Source organism: Rhynchophorus ferrugineus, unplaced genomic scaffold (assembly GCF_030347505.1).
Source record: "Rhynchophorus ferrugineus isolate W39M unplaced genomic scaffold, kcgeb_rfMv2 rfM1, whole genome shotgun sequence".
NCBI classification, from domain to species: domain Eukaryota; kingdom Metazoa; phylum Arthropoda; class Insecta; order Coleoptera; family Curculionidae; genus Rhynchophorus; species Rhynchophorus ferrugineus.
In genome coordinates, this window is record NW_027472580.1 from 42,101,344 (window position 1) to 42,120,327 (window position 18,984).

An 18,984-nucleotide genomic window follows, 5' to 3' on the forward strand; every position below is an offset into this window, starting at 1 on the left:
TTGTTTATCTCCCAAACAGCACTGTTCTACCCAAGTTTCTATGATATACCCTATATGAACCACTCCAACATTCCAATGGAAAAGCTTTCCAAGTTTTAGTCACTTGAAATTCTACTAGTCTATGGCTTAGATATTGTCGACCTTTGGAGAACGTACTGCATGAAAGACCTGCAAACTTACGTTTAGTCCCCACTACGCTATGTTAGGGCGTTTTTCAAAGCATGGGTGCTTCCTAAAGGTAACAGTTTATGGCTAGAGGTCTCCGAGCACTTTCAATCCACCTTCCGTAAGCTCGAAGCAAATCTACTTTTGCCAGAGCTCCGTTTAACTACAAAACAAAAACTCTCATTCTGAATAAAAAATTATATTATTTTACGTAAAGTAGTAGAAAGGTGGTGACTTGCGAGAAAAAAAACGATTGTTTTCAAATTTATGATAATACAAACCTAAATCATGTCTAGATGTCTCACTCATCATATTATTTACTCTAATATAAACACATCGTTTCCATAACCAGGACCGTATCAGTCGCGCAATTGAACATATGTATATATGTGAATATAAAATACAAATAAATTTGATAAGGGATTTTTTGTTAGTCTTATACCTATATAATTTCATTAATCCGTACAATAATATATTTATATTATAAATAACAAATATAGTCTATTCACATTTCTTTTAGTAATGTGTAGTCGAAACATTACAATGTTGCCGCGTCATCTGTGAGTTTTATTTCAGTTTGGCTTTGAAGTACAACAAAATTCTAATCTAAATAAAATAATTAAACAAAAATCTTATCAAATATAATTTATTTTAACATTATAATATATCTAATACATATACTATTGAAGGACTTAAAATTACAATTAAGAACACAGGTATAATAGTTTGTAAGTCAGATTTGTTTGATTTACATTGAACTCTTTTCCACACCATCCATGCTGAAGAGTTTCTAGACGCGTATTTTTATGCAGTGTTATCCCCCTGGAGGATTAATCCACCTAATTAACAATTGTGTATATGAGAAAGGTATTTTGCTTTCTTTCGAGAGGATATTTACTTTTTACCTTTAGTTCTTTTTTCCTTCGATGGTGTGTTTACTTGGCAAGTCATCTAGGTATCACTATATTTTTATTTTTTCTGCTACTACCTGTGTACACTATTTTTGATAAAATTAGTCTCTGAATTCTATCTAATGCATTTGGCATATCTACAAAACAGTATTCATTCTCTCCTCATATGTTCTAACCTAATGCTTACGTTTAATTTTGAACAATTACAATCATATCTGTGCACACAAATTTTTCACGCCCTGCAATACCATTTTCTACAGTTATATTCAATTAATTGATCTCTCATCAACCTGTCTCAGAAATTTCCAGCATTACACAGCATTATCACATATTCTGAAAATTTCCTTCAGTCACTTTCACTTTACGACTCACTGTCCAATTCAATCACTAAACTGTTAGTTTAATCTGTCCAAAATATCTTCACGATTCCACCATTTATCAATTACTTCCTTTGTAAGTCTTATCGAGTTGATCCAAACAGAAGGTGTTATGGTTGACAATGCTTCCTTCCACATATCCAAACAGTTGTTAATGGAATATCCTTCTCAACCAGCAATATATCTGGAATTAATTATTAATCAATATAAGACCAACAAAACCTAATCGAATCCTATTGTAACTTTTACTTTTTTCCATCAATTTTTATTAAATTAATATGATATATTACGGAGCGATTTAAAATTTATCAAAATAAAGGGCTAAAATAATGTTTGCCTGTTTATAAATTGTAATAATTATAACTAGTATTTTGAATAATTTATTGTACAATTGATAGTCGGACGGCGACCAGCTATCAGACGCATGCAAAATACTTAAAAGCAATAGTGATAAGAGGTTTTTAACTCTTACCTATAAATTATTGTGGCTCTATAATTAACTGTAGTGTTTAGATGTAGTATAATGTTAAAATAAATTATATTTGGTAACATTTTTGTTCAATTATTTGATTTAGATTAAAATTTTTTTGTATATCAAAGCCAAACTTAAAACTCAGATGGTTGATGCGGCAACATTGTAATGTTTCGACGTCGCAAATATCCACGACGCATTACTAACAAAAACTTTGAATAGGCTATATAAAGAATAGCTTAATAAATATTAACGTAAATTGACCAATAATTATATATTTCTTGTTTTTTTTGTTTCACTCACTTGAACCATTACGGCTTGGTGACGTGACGCAGTCACAGCAACTGTACGCGGGATAAAACTGCCAGACGCTGAAACCGCGCATATACGTTTGCAGGTTGCGCTTCGCAATAAAGCTGTACATAGTAGTAGGCTTGGTACAATATCACTTGATATTGCATTTATAACGACTGAACTGGAATTTAGTTTTAATCTGATTTGGAAGACGCTATCTGCCAGATGGCTAGTAAATGTTAGCTGAGAAGTTGTATCTAAAAAGAAGAAAGACTCACGCAGAATTTACTTTAATTAAAGAATTTCGTGAACAGTTTTAATTAAACAATTTAATCCTCATGTAGTCTACATGACTTCTATAGCACCAAGCTGCGTCCCATTTTACGCCTGGCGTTATACAATTCGAAACTAAATTATTTTTCTATTTATTAATTGGTCACACAATTATTCACAAACTATAAAAGATGTATTATCATTCTAATCAAGGTAGATGTTACCTAGAATTATCTGTATTATAAATTTGCCTGACAAAAACTCGCAAATATCAACATATCAACGTACGTACAATCAAATTAAATTAACGTAGGTATTCTTTCAGATTTCAACCAACAATTGAACTACTTTTTCTACAAACAACGTTGTTATACAAATTCTTTTGTTCCTATACCACTTTAATTCCCTATATTTTTGGAGTATGAAATTCTCATAGATACTACTAGAAAAACAATGTGAAGCTACAAAGAAAGAATTCAAACTTACAGGCGAATTTAAACCTGGTTGGTAGTCTAAAAATCCAAATGCAAAATTTAACGCTAAAGCATATTATATTTGGCATTAATTTTATTTTATTTCTTTCATAGTCATTAATATTTTAATAGCCTCAGCTAACAGCTGTTATTCAAGCATTAGTATTATTGAGTTTTAGGGTAAATTTTATATGGCTCGGTGAATGGAGGTAAAACGAAATGAAACAGTGGTGTTTACATTATGTGACCGTTATTTATTGAAGTAATATAAAAATATAAAAATATAAATGATAAAAAGGTTGGCAGCGGTGTTAACTGGAAGGTTGGCAGCGGTGTTAACTGGAGACGAGGTTTGGGCAGTCGATGGTGGCACGTCTAAACCAAACGATGGTCGAGTACTGAATGAAATGAAAATTATCTTCAATAACATCCCAGATAAAGGTCTCGGGGTTGCCAGCTATTCGTTATCGAATTCTAGTTAGCGCTGCTGGCACCCCGCCCATGTTCAACATCTGGGATTATATTTCTGGGTATTTTGTAGACCGTTATTCCACTATGTAAAATTCGACATGCCTCAAGGTCGCTACAGAGTGAAGACAAAACAAATATCAGCAAATCTAAATGTCATAATAAGAATCCATTGTTGCACATTTGCTTCATTTCCATTTCGGCATTGGTCGTGGATATCGGGAAACACTATTTATCGAACGTAGAATAACTTAACATCGTCTTGTCAATTTTTAAGGTATTATGTATGCCTATAGTTATAGCTTTTAGATAGTTCTACGTACCTTTCCTATATTATATTTCACAGCAACATAACAATTAATGTTAGACAATATATTGTTTTATTTTTAACTTCCCAGTGGTATCATAAAATATTGAAATTGGTCACACACGCCCGGAAGCACATAACCTGCTGACCATACACCAAGGAATACGCATGAATTACATTATTTATTTTAATTAAGTAAATAAAACAGAACCAAACATCCTGTTCCGTTGGGGAATGAAACTCTCAAACACAACAAATAGTTGCGGTAAAAACAAAATAGAAATAACACCACGAAAACATTTATTTCATATTTATGTCAAATTACATAACATATATCAGCTTGAAAAACATTTAACTTCGTATAATTCAGTCAAATATATTAACTGATGTCAGTTAAAAGGCAGGGTTGTTATTTTTTTCTATAAGAGAAAGAGATCTACTTTTTTACCCATAGTTTTTTCCATTATACTAATGGATGAGACGTTATTTTACTGACAAATCTAAAAATACTGTATTAATGCTTATGTAGAACTGTGTTATACATTAAATTGTTATATATTATATTGTAATATTTATACTAAATTATCTTAAATGACCCTAGATTAAAAATCTCCAATATCCGTTCTGTATTTGAAAATTTTGTGGATTCCAAAATGGTCTTCTATAGTTACAGCCTCGTTTAACCGTGTCAGCTGACTTATCTGACTAACATTGGCAAAATACTAATAAACCTTTCTATACTAATAATACGGCTTTTATAACTTCATACAGATGTAAGTTTTAGGTACTCAATAATATCAAATAATTTTCAGTACAATTTGAATGTAATTTGATTAATTAGGAACACCCGGACCCAACGTGTAGCAAGTGTACAGATGATAAACGATTTTTTTTTAATTTTTCATGAACAATCTTAATTTGAAAATTAAGTAATCAGTATATATTTCACAAACTAATGAATCAATTTGATGTCGAGGTAATTGCGCTATTGGTTGCGTAGCAATAAGTGTATATAGTTAATAATTATAATTGAATATATTTGAATTGAATTTCTTTGATTATATGTCAAGCTGGAAGTATCTTCCGACCAACTAGTACCTTTATTTGATTTTGAATCTGATTTGCTCTACCTCTTGTTTACCCATGTGATTTTTCAATAATTTATCTTTAATAAATACCGTCAAATCCAATATTATAATTTGCAGCAATATATTAATAAATATTATTCGGCGCTAGAGAGTAGTAGTAGTTTTTAGGGGGTGTTTCTTCAGAGTTTCTCCTAGAATATAACCTAGACTCTTCCCATCGACGAATATGTTAATATGCATCAGGAATTTTGTAGTAAAAAAACAAAAAAATGCCAGAAAAAGTGCTTGATGTACAAATGTGTAAGAAATCACTATAGAATGTAATGAAAGCAGAAACGGGATCATTAACATGGAATGTCATAAACATTATTTCTTTGCACTAATGTAAGTCGACACAGTTCCAGTACTTTAAGGAAGTATATGACATTGATTCATGGATTGCTTCAAATAATTATCACTTTTTTAACACATTTGGATTTTTTAAATTAATTAATTAATTAAATTAAATTAAATTAATTTTTATTTAATTAATTAATCATACATTAGATATGCTTAGTACAATCTTAATTTACAATTTAATTTATTACTACTGTCCTGTTGTACTTGCATTAATACATAAGCAAGACGAGTACGGGATTAATACATCAGCATGTATATCCCAAATTAAAATAAATCAAATTTACTTAAGCTAAAGTTAAAGTTATTTATACACTAAACAAGTTTGTGTGGTTTGCTTGTGATTCGATTTGCTTCAGTCCTCTGATTTCCTGCGTGTTGTTCAGTAGCTCCACCGCTTCCACCTCGCTGTGATTTAGTAAATTTATTTTGTGTTTTAAGACGAAATCTTCGAACATTTCGCATATGCATTTAATACCGAGGTCATCGTGCAGCTCTTCGTTGGTCACGTAGCGATAAGCATTAGTATTTAATCATAGAACTTTTAGTGCAACATTTTATTTACACCCCATAGGCCCAAAATGGGTTTACGATTGACTGATAAACCAATCTGTTTGATTTTAACAACTTAAGAGTATCTTCCGACTAACCAATACAGTTGCTTGAGTCTAATGTGCTCTGCTTGTTGTCTAACCGGATTTTTTCAATTTAACCTACCATCAAAATATATTCTAAGGTATTTAAATCAAGTAGAAGACTGCAAATATTGACCGATAAATTTCATGGGTATAAATGCAAAAATATACCGCTGTGTATATTGTCACCTCTTAAAATTAAACTTGGCCCTATTAAGAACTTTCTCTAAGTACCCAATGGCCCAATCGGCTTTCCATTGGTTAAATACAAGTTGTTTCCAAAAGTGTCACACAAAAAGCAAATAAATATTTCTAATGGCTGACGCAAATTTTATAATAATATTAATGCCTGATGAAACAGGACAGTGAGCATCGTTTCAATTTATTGTTCGTAACAATCTCGATAACCAAAAATCACCGGAATACAAGCACATAATCGACAATGTGAAATTACCCCAAGATTTAGCTCCAATGTCTATCAACATGCCTGTCTTATACATTTTCTTCTACATCTTGACTTTTCCCCATAAAATTAGGGCAAGACGAGTGACGAAAAATCGAAAGGATAACCAATATTTTTGGGATAAAGCATGATGAGCGATTAGCCTAGTGCATAAAACAGATTCCGAGCAGCATAAAAGACTCAGTTCAACCTCTATTCCTGATTAATACTTTTAATTCAACAAATCGCCAACTAAACGTCAAAATTAGTAAAATAAGTAATTTATTCAATATTTCGAAAAGTAGAATTAAATTTAAAAGCGGGTTGCTGATTTGGATTCAGCCGCCCAAGCTGTATAAAGTACTTTTGCTTGGTCAGGTCCAATACCGTGTATACTTGTGTTATAACAGCTTTGTCCTGCAATTGTTGATTTCGCAGAATTATTTTGAGAAAGTTTTCTTCAAATTTCCTTTACTTTTGGTTATCTCTTTAAATTTGATTTTTACGTTCTAAATAATGTCTCCCCTCTAATTTTGAATCTTCCAGTGGTTAGAATTAACAATTCAAGTCTATGGAATAGGAGCAGGTACAAATATTGACATGTAAGATATGACAACCTGCCACATCCGGGAACTGTCCAACTTATTCATGTATACACGAAAGGTAAAGACATAAAGTGTGTCTAAACTTTTCGACAAACAAATACACTTTCTACTTTACATAGCATTGAATCACATATGGAGTAGAACTTATATAAATTCATTTTATTATTTATATAGAATATTTCGTCACAATGGAATCAACGGTTTAGAAAGGCATAAAGGACAAATAGAAAACATATTTTTATTATATTATATTTAACAAATTGTGTTGAATAAAACCTGAATATTAACATAACATAACATAACTGAATATTAAGTAATCCAATTATTCAAAATAGCTTAACATGTATAACAGTATGAGAAGCACTTTGTTTCTCACATATGTTATATCCACCCCTACAGACTCATATATAGAACAAATGCTTATATAGCCGGTTGGTTATTTATCATAGAATATTGTTCTCGTATTTGAGAACCAAGAGTCATCTAGGCTTTTCAAATATGCATAAGAAACTAAAAGTAATTTTAAAAATATTTATGTCATTAATTTAAACTTCGTCTCCCTTGTATGATTTTCTTTCCACTAAAATATTGCTATTACGACCCCAACTTAAATCAATACCAGTTGGATAAAATACTCAAATGAAAATTATAAGTGGAAGTTGTTTTTTTTGTGACAGCCATAAAAGAGAGGTATAACAGTCGCAATTATATTTAGATACCATATTTGTAAAGAGCCTGAATTTTCTCCCTATACATGCAATGAAAGTTATATATCCGTTCATTCTCCAGACCTCGCAATTGTGTTCATTGTAGGTTTTTGATAGCTGAACTTTCAGATTACACTAGAAGTACATTTTTCGAGACAACAGCCGTATTTCAATGGCATAACTTTGTTTAATAAAGTTTTGTGGGCCTTTTCGCCGATCACAGTAGTATAAGTTTTAGATCCACAATATGACGTTAAGTAGAAAGTTTTAGTTAGTAATCTTCCTTGCTGGCTTTTTCTGCGTCTCTGTGGATAATCGTACAATTTTATGAATGTTTCATGGCCGAGAAAAGTCTGATTAAAACTGGACCCATTGTTCTTCTTGAATGAGGATTTTTTTTCTTACAAATACAATGACCAGGGTCTTTTATTTTAACAGTCATGGAAAAACAATGATAATTTTTAGTATTAATTTATTCCAAAGTTACGTTGACTTAAAACATCATAATATTTGTTTTGTCTGTAAAATATAACAGGATATATAGTCCATGTTATTAAATAAGAAATAATAGAATATATATATTTATATATATATATATATATATATATATATATATATATATATATATATATATATATATATATATATATATATATATATATATACATATAACTTTAAAAAAATAAAAATTTAAATAAAATTAAAAATTTTTAAAAATAGTTTATGATATATTAATAATAACATAATAAAGTAACAATTTTCAGAATAATTCAATAAATTCTTATGTCTTTGTTTTCTTTTTTTAATTTTTAATTTTGAATACCATCAGCATTGGTTTAAGATAAATAGTCGACGTAATTCATATATAGAGGGGCGTCATATATCATATATTTTGGATTTGCATGGTGACAGTCCATAGGTAACGTCGAATATTATGTATGCAAAAATTACTGGGGACATGGCAGCAATATAACTTTTATTAAGTTTGGTTTTGAAATTATAGCTTGGAATACAGGCAGATAGATGACTTACCACTTCATCTTAATTCAATACTATATTGAGAAACATGGTTGCTGCATCATCCGGTATTATATTGAAACACTGTAATTAATTGTATTTATACTCTATTATGTACTATTATGTACTTACATGTATTCTGAACATCGTTTGACATTAAAAATTCTATATTGAGTAAAATTTGAAAAATATATATTAGTTAAAATATCTTCCACGGTTTATGGCTATTTACCATCTTCTTAACAAGATCCAGTCTCAATGACTCCATTTTCCTATCCCTGCATTTCGAATCAGCCACGTTGTAATTATTATCTGAACAAGTGGAGAGTTCTATCAGCAATAGTGTATATTGTAACACTCTTGCGACGTAGTGTGTACTTTACCTTGCTGTTTCTACCGTATCCACAGCAAGACTTTGTGAGCATGGCTCTGGAGGACTCACCCATGACACTGTACTTAAATTCCTATTGCTAGTCAAAACATGCCATATGACACTATTTTTCTTCTGGCACGTACTGAACCCGTGATGTTTAAATAGCTTCATTGGTAACCTATCCCTATTTCTGGATTATGCCATCACAACTAAACATAATAACATATGCATAACATATGAAAGCTTCTTGATAGTTAGTACTGGTTATTCGTTCGATTAGTCTCCAAACTTTTTTGGTTCTCCTGGCCGGTCTTTATCATTTACATCAAAATTACTAATTCAAATAATCACCAAAACAAAAACTGATAATTGGAATATGACGGTGCAAAGTCACCATATGCTGCTAAAGGTATTTTATGGGTATTGGCAGCAGTTTTCTTAATACAAATGCAAAAGTAATGTTGAAAATGTAATTTTGGGCCTTTCATGAATAGCATCTGTGTAAATTAAATAACTTAAAAATATTATACATGTTATTTCATGTAGAAAGATCATAAAGTAATTGAACAGTGGTTTACATTGCACTTCATTACTTTGCATTTCTACCATTATATATTACTGATCAAAATATATACAGTACCAAATAGTTGCTAATATAACATGTTCACTGAGCCATTGGTTAATTTTGTTTTTCTGCACGATATTTTGGAGAACTTTTGAGAATTATTTTGTTTATTATCCATTGATTATCATTCTTACAATTTCAATTTTCAACAAATGTTTTGCGAAACATATATCGGATGCATCATTTTGTACTTTGGTACAGTTTTCAATCCGAATAACTTTTTAATATTTGAGATCCACACTTGCTGAAAACTAATTAAAAACGAATTTTTAAGTTCATTATTATTTATTATTTGCTCTTTCGTTTTCTACATTCTAAAAGAAGTATTATATACAACCTGTAAAATTTGCAGTTATTAAAATTGGAAGCTACAGTAATTGCTGAAACGAATTTAATACATCGACTGTTAACATTTAATAATGATTTGCATCTAAACATTATTTTATTATTGTAGTGTCTACAGGAAGCGCTAAATATCTACAAATTGTCAGGAATGTTTTGATGGCATGCAGAACAACCCACCTAGCAAGTAAACAAACATTCATTTTGATATGCTAAAACATTTGTTCGGTCACTTTAGTCGCCTTTTACCAGTTAACTGCAAAATATTTTTCAAATATTTTAAGCTCAACAAATCCATTTTGATCCGTGTTTCTCCATTATCAGATATTGATTATGAAGGTAATGTTATTTTGTTTGAACAACTCTAGACGCTTTGAATTGTTGGCGCGTTATTTTTGATCCAGTATAAGCAATGCAGATGCCGTACACATGTCGAAAACAACTTACGCTTTCTCAATTTTTTATGCAAAATATCTACTACTAGACTTCTTTATATAAACATCTTCTATGCTTTTTCATTTATCCATTTTGGGCAATCAACGCCTTGAGCATCATTGGTTTTTCTACAACCACATATATGTAAGGATACATTCCTTATTCCCAGAAGTAGCCCGAGTACAACTGGTTAAGTTCCTAATAGAGTGTGGCGTAGAAGCAGTCCTCGCCGATACAGTACGGGTCGTCAAGTGGAGAAAGGAGATCGATATCTGGATAGGCTTTATCCGCTTATTTTATCGGACGTTCTCCACGACTATCGGTCATAGTTCATCCGTAGTATGAAACGTGTTCGAACTTGTTCGGTTTAGTTTCTGTTCTGTTCTTGTAGTGTGGGAGGCCCTGGCGCGGAATATGTTGCTGGCCCACGTTATATTAGTTTTACAGTTTTATGCTTACACCCCTTAGATTCTTCTGATATGTTTTCATGGGTTTAAAAATGTTTGATGCCTTTTTTTTATAAAATACCACGTGCCCATCCTCTATTCTCATATACATATTTAGCATAACAATACAAATCAAGTCATAACAGCACAACACACAAAATCATTGAGCATGGTGTTTGAATAAGATCCATATGTATTCGAGCTATTTTCAACTATTATCAAAATAGTTGGTTGCTTCTGTTTTATTATTATATTATTATCGCTGAACGTGAATTACTTATATGAAATTTTTTTTCAAGAACAAGGTGAGAGATAGCGCCGTATATTTGGGAAACTTTTAGAATATTTATGCACCGAATAAAATCATCTTTAAACTTTTCAAATGTCGACTGGAGATACCGAAATTCTCGTGATATTTCAGCTGTTGAGTTAAGATTCTCGAATACTCAACTATGCAGAACGAGTATATTTTCACCCTACTATATAGCAAGTCGCAAAGATAGTACTTCACTTTAATATTTTTTTAAATAAGTATAAAATAATCAGGAAATGTATTAATTTTTTAATTAGCTGAAACTAGTGGCAAGCAAAAATAATGAAACAATGACTAGGAGGAACCATTAGCTATTGTTATGAACGATACACTATACAATAGTATATTGAAAAAAAATCCAACAAGTGGATTAGCAAAGGCTATAAATAAGGAATGGCTTGCATAAATAATAGAATAAACTTTTGAAGATACTTTGTTACGGAGAAGAACTATTTCAAATTGCTACATGGTAAATATAAAATAATTCTTTCTAATATTTCTTCAATTATTTTATATTTATTAAAATGTTGTTATATGTCGGAGCCAAAATGTACTAAAACTCAGAGTTGCTGCGGCAACATTAACAATATTTTGAAGTGACTATATATCATCTTCGTGAATCACCGATAGCCATCAGGACGACTTATAATTAACCCTAGTGAACCAGTTCCTGATTATTATTTTATCAATTACACATAGTAATTCAACGTGGTCCTTCAAGTTATATAGAATTGGTAGACAAAAGAGACATTCATGACCCTTCGAACTGGATACGCAGGCTTTGGATTTTTAATTGAGTATATTGAACCAGCGTTCCAAATATTAGTTAGTGAATTACACCACCGCCAATAATCAAAACAAGTTGATGATAGTGAAAACAAGTATATATTTAATATAGTGCAACTGTAGAAAATTTTATTATAGACTATGAAAGATTTATACTCTACAAGATATGCGTTATAAAGTATGCGGAGAGAACTTATACTAACTAATTTGCAGATATGGCAAATGCATTAGGGAAAGCAGTAATTAAAGCTAATGTTTCCAACAAAAATATACACTGGGAGTAACAGAAGAAATTAAGGAGAGATATAAGTAGTATCAGAATTAGTTGACGAGAAAACACTACTTGGATGAATACTTGTTAAAAAGTTGTTTGGGAAAGAGTTCAATGTAAACATAATAAAATAATTCTAACCTATAAAGTATTGCGGCTATATAATTAATTTTAGTTTAAGCCCATGCATTAGATGCACTATAATGTTAAAGTGAATTAAGTTTTATAACACTGTTGTTTTATTATTTTATTTATATTAGAATAATGTTATATATCAAAGCCAAAATTAACTGAAAGTCAAAGTTAAATGCGGCAATATTGCAACGTTTCGATGTCATCAATTTAGATAACGTAAATTCACTGTTTTATTGGATAGATATAGTGTTGACCCGCAGTTTATTTAGTACATAAATTCAATAAAATTATTTAATATAATGTGTTAGATATTGTAGGAAAATATAATATCACTTAAAGAAGTAGAATGTTTGAATATTTGCTCACTTCTCGCTTCAGCTTCACATGTTTCCTTTTCATTCTCAAACACACATTTCAAAAACATTTCACATTTTAAAAGAATTATCTTATAAAATTCTTGACTGACTTTTTTCCAAAATGTAAGCCGATGTAGGAAAACTTGAATATGTAGTAGTACTGTAGATGTAGTGTCAGAAAACAGAGTATCATATTTCCAACAAATGGTGCAGAATGTTATTAGGAGTTTCATTATAAATTGAATATATTTTGCAAAAGTTTCAGAACACGAAAAAAATATTGGTATATTCAAAGACTTACTGAAAAATGGAAATTAACTGATTGAAGTGCCCTAATCCTCTAGCCGCAAACTATTGTAATATGGAAATATACAATATAGTAATATTTTGAACCTTCCTAAATTTTAAACTTTTTCCCAAATATATATATCTATATATATATATATATATATATATATATATATATATATATATATATATATATATATATATATATACACTTAAGTTTTCTTTCATTAGTACATCGTTGAAATAATCAGATAAACGACACGCCAAGATACCCGCTATCAAGCGGGTACATGTATTATCCAACTAGAAAACGATTTAAATACTAATGCAATAAGCCAGAAATGTTGAGCAAGTATGCTGTGATACCCTACAAATTGGAAAAAAAACTCTTCCTGGGTATAAGCTTTAACCGTGCCAAATTTCAAGCCTTTTTGTGCTCCCGTTTTCCTCAAAAAAGGAGGCAAAATTTTCGTTAAGCCGATTAATATATAGATTTATTGTTCGATTTAAATGTAGAATTTTTTTTTATTAAATTAAACCAGATAGAGAGAAAAACTATTTAATGTTTGCATAAATAGTTGTATAGTTTTTTGACAACAAATTAGTTCCGCTTTCTTTGTTCAGCTTACCCATAATGCAAAACTTCAAAGCCTAATTGTCCTTACTGTATTGGTGCTACTGAAGTGTCAGCTGAAGTCAGGGCACGATTTAATAAATAGGGATGAAATAAGACCGTAGAGTCCTTTTAAAGCTGAAATTATATTAAGCAAGGAGTAAGACAAACTGCCAATTCTGGTGGAATAATCTTCTTTTGTCCAGTACGATTTACTGATCATATAATTCGTGCGCCGAAATTGTTTTTTAACGAGAACGGTAGTTCTAACAGATCAGTTGCTTCGGAAGCAGTAGCATTGTATGTCTTATATATATATATATATATATATATATATATATATATATATATATATATATATATATTCTCTCATTAGTACATCGTTGAAATAATCAGATAAACGACACGCCAAGATACCCGCTATCAAGCGGGTACATGTATTATCCAACTAGAAAACGATTTAAATGCTAATGCAATGAGCCAGAAACGTTGCGCAAGTATGCTGTGATGCTTACAAATTGGAAAGCGGACGAAAACTAAAAAGTTCGCGTCCCCCATCGGGACAAAACCGCAAACTGATCGAGACAGGTCTCGATTTTAATTGGGTAATCGTTTAAGGTTAGCGTAAATTTGTGTAGAAGAGCGATGACATAGACCACGCGTGTGTCTGGAATAATTACCCCTCTGGAAGTTTGATAGTCACAGTTAATTTGATTGCCACTAAATGGTTGAATGGCATTAAGCTGTCAAACGCATGTATTAGCGTGTTGTTCTTTGGTATTTCTCAGATAATTTTAAACGGATAGGCAAAATACATATAAAACTTTGTTTGCGCTATTTTTTTTTTGAGATTTAGGTATTTTTATTGAAAGATTACAATGCATGATTTCACTAAATTATTATTTAAAAGATTATACCTTGATGTCCATTAATTTATGGATTTGAAATAATTAATTATCTCAAAATTATGTTTCTTCGTAAGCCTTGATTGATTCCCATAAACAATCTTCGAGCCATATAATCTTCTCGATAAAGATTTTTTTAATTTTACAATATTCCGATGAGCTTTTTTTGTTCAAAATAATTTAGCCTTTTATAACGCCCTTCTGTCAATAATTGATTCTCATCATCAGTAATATTCCTTAAATAACAATAATTTGACAATAAGTGAAAAATATTAAAATTATATCACATCATCTGAGAGAAAGATGTATCGAAAGACTTGTATCGATGATCACAGCCATCGAGAACCTTAGGAAACAATCATATCGTTAGGATCCAATAAAAATCATCGTGCTCCGGAGATTCGGCTACTTTCAACACTACTTATATATCAGACCGCCCAACATATGTTGCGGCGAAAGAAAATGATATGTCGATGTTGCCTAATATACCTCTATGTTATTTATTTTAGAAAAATAATTTATTTAAATGATTTAGTTAATTTATTTCCTGAAATTAACCTATAATTTGTTTTGAAATGAAAAAGAATTTCGCAAGCTTTCGCAAATAACACGAAACACATATTATTGAGTTTTTAGATACATAATTAATTTAATTAAGCATAGTGGTGACTTTTTAGTGGGTAAGCTCTTTTTCTATCAAGCATATTAACCTTGTCCTTATTTGGAAAAATACTCTATCGCAACTTTTATTGTATAGTAATTAGTGTTTGAAATATAATGGAATATATCTACAAGGAAGTTGTTATAAAATGTTATTTATATATAACACATTTGTAGTATTGTATATCCAAATATGTGGTAGTTTAGTAAATGTTTTATGGTATAGTTACGGTTCATTGTTTAACATGCCCTTAGCTTAGCTGCCAAAGAAGGAGGTTGGTCACACTGCTACATTTTTAAATACTGGAAAATAAGGAAAATTAGGTGCGGTGCCAATGAATAAACTTATAAATATGCTTATATAAAGACATACAATGCTACTGCTTCCGAAGCAACTGATCTGTTAGAACTACCGTTCTCGTTAAAAAACAATTTCGGCGCACGAATTATATGATCAGTAAATCGTACTGGACAAAAGAAGATTATTCCACCAGAATTGGCAGTTTGTCTTACTCCTTGCTTAATATAATTTAAGCTTTAAAAGGACTCTACGGTCTTATTTCATCCCTATTTATTAAATCGTGCCCTGACTTCAGCTGATACTTCAGTAGCACCAATACAGTAAGGACAATTAGGCTTTGAAGTTTTGCATTATGGGTAAGCTGAACAAAGAAAGCGGAACTAATTTGTTGTCAAAAAAACTATACAACTATTTATGCAAACATTAAATAGTTTTACTCTCTATCTGGTTTAATTTAATAAAAAAAAATTCTACATTTAAATCGAACAATAAATCTATATATTAATCGGCTTAACGAAAATTTTGCCTCCTTTTTTGAGGAAAACGGGAATACAAAATATCTTGAAATTTGGCACGCTTAAAGCTTATATCCGGGAAGAAATTTTAGGCCTAAAATGTTTGTGTACTATTGCCTATAAATAAGTAAATTCCAATAAAATGAAATACGTATAATAAATAAAGAAATATTTTATAAATTAATGTCTCCATTTTATCGGAAGGTATATTCATCTGTGAAAGAAAAACATATGTGATATATGCGAAAATGTCACCCTAAAATGGGTTAAAAAATTCCAAAATAACAAGATTCGCTTGTGTTCTGTTTACAAGGTACTTAAGTTTTCGCACGTAACATTTTCAATTCTAAAATATAAACATTAATCAAACCATTTTTAATTTTAAGAATGTCAATTAACTGGATATCTGGTAAACTCAGAACAATAAAGAAAAATTGTTCTTGCCTAAGAACTAGTTGACAAAGTTCTGGAGACCTATCATATCATTGTATTAGAAATATTTTTAACACATTTTTAAGATTTTTTTGTGAATTTTATTGGTACTTACTTCTAACCCATTTCAGGTTTCATTATTAAATGCATTTCGTAACCAAATATTGCAGGTAATAAATACATTCATTTGTGTATTGATCATTTGTTGGTGAGTTATTAGCCCTCATGTCGATATCACATCGCCAAAACCATAGAGGACTAATTAAAGATGAGCCATATTTAATGGTGAGATTCCAAAATATTACATAAAATAATAGTTTGAAATTATTACATTTACTGGGAGGAGATAATATGACAGTTACTCTCTTTAAAATTTATTAGTTGAATAAATAATTCTTCAATTATTCAATTCATTCTTCAATTATAACAATTGTATTTAAAAATTATATAAATAAGCTCTTCTTTTATCAAATAATCCTGGAATTATATTAATTTTATCGTTTTTAATATATATTTTAAGTGAAAAATATGCACAAATGATAAAAATTTTGTTAATACATAAGCGAAGTAATGTAAATATATAGATAAACTGAAACTAACTACAAAGTACCAACCCAAATATACGTTCATACACTGACTCGTTTATATTTTCTGATGCATGACCCTCTACTCTACCTCTTTTTAACTAAAACAAAATGAGAAAGAAAAAATCCGATCGGAATTAAAAACTAATATTACATTTTCACACGATACGGTTGGCACTATATTCTACAATGAAAACTATGACCAGCATTGGCTGTTTTATTGGACGGGCTATACGTGTTTTTATTCATTTTTATAATGATTCTGGAACGTTACGATGGATATGCTGTATAATTATTTTGGGACCTTGCAGAAACATTTTTTTACGTCGATCCTATTCTTCAGTATTTCATAGACTCAATGCTTAAAGAAATTAATACACAGACATTTATTATTTACCTATACGACGTAGTTTAACACGGATAAAACAAGTAAGCTCATATGTTCGAATATTTTTATAATAGGTACAGTCCTTAATCTAAATTGCATAGTTACTAAAGCAGCTATGGTTTTCAGAAACGTTATAAACTGATACCTTCTCCACTCCACCGTCACTTCTAACGTTTAAAAATTTAGGCGGTATGCAAATTAAAGCGGTTTCTGAACCAGCAGATAATACATAAAGATAATAAAAATTGTATAAATTTATTTCAAGTATTGTCAACTGCTAACCTTTAAATTGTTATTTCGAAAAAATTAACTCAATCATCTCTACATACCGATTGATTTGATCCAAATAAAGAACCCTTAACCTATTTCGATACAGATTTTTATGTATTTTACACTATGTCGACGAGCGTGATTACGTTGCAAAATCACTTGATCTAACTTGCCACAATTGAACTGCACATACCAACAAATTTTGTAATATAATAATTTTAACGCAAATAATTTTATTACAAACCAATAACCAAATAACCAAGTATAAAAAATGACAGTAATATATAATGTAATTCTTAAACAGATTAAATTAATCGGATTAAATTAAACGGGCGCGCTAGAGGGCGTTCATTCGATATTGAAACTATGTAAACACTAATGATTCCAACAGCGAATGTTAAAGAGCTAGTCAGTGGTCCCAGCCGCAAACTGGAAACCAGGCAGTTACTAAAAAGGCTGTTCCATGCTGCGGCAGAGAACCGCAAACTGATTGAGGATGGTTTGGATTTTAATTGGTTGATCGGCAATGACTAAAGCAAATTCACGTATAGGGCAAATAATAGATACAGTAGTAATAGAAAATTGGTCTTAATGAATTCATATATGTAGTATGTAACATAACAGGTTGGTTGATAAGTTTTGGATTCGATAAGTAATGGGCCTGATAGGTTTGTCTTTTTTATATGGATTACTGAGTCATGAATAAATCAACAACGCATATAATTAAGGCGCCCTTTGATGTACCTAATGCGTATGATTTTATTTATAAAAGTCTCTAGGTAACTGTGCAAAATCCTATAAGAATTAACGTTCCCAGTTATGCCAGTAACCAGGTTGGGTAAGAACAGATGCTTTCTGGGATGGCATCTATATTAGCCAATCGATAAACTTTACGACCCAATCGTGGTAATAAGATTTATCTGGCTGATAAAAATGAAACTTTAAAATATAATCTTAAAATAATTTCTTAAATAAAACAAATTGCTAAGAAGTTCTATGCATATACAGATGAGAAGACATTTTAATTAAGAACCTAAAAAGTACCTCAAAATGTCTGTCGAAGAAATCTGTGAATTTAAACATATTCGTCCAATTATAACATTTTAGCAAATTAGGCAAAAAAAGGATTTTCTTGGAAATAATAGTAACAGTAATCACCGAAAAATATTTCGATAGACTATAGACTACCATAACTTACAACATGATTGGAACTAATTCATTAAATATTGAACAATAAGTGATATTTGTAATTTATAAACTACAAACTTAAATTATTCTTATCAAATGAAAAACTTGAATGTTATCATTTTTTTAGT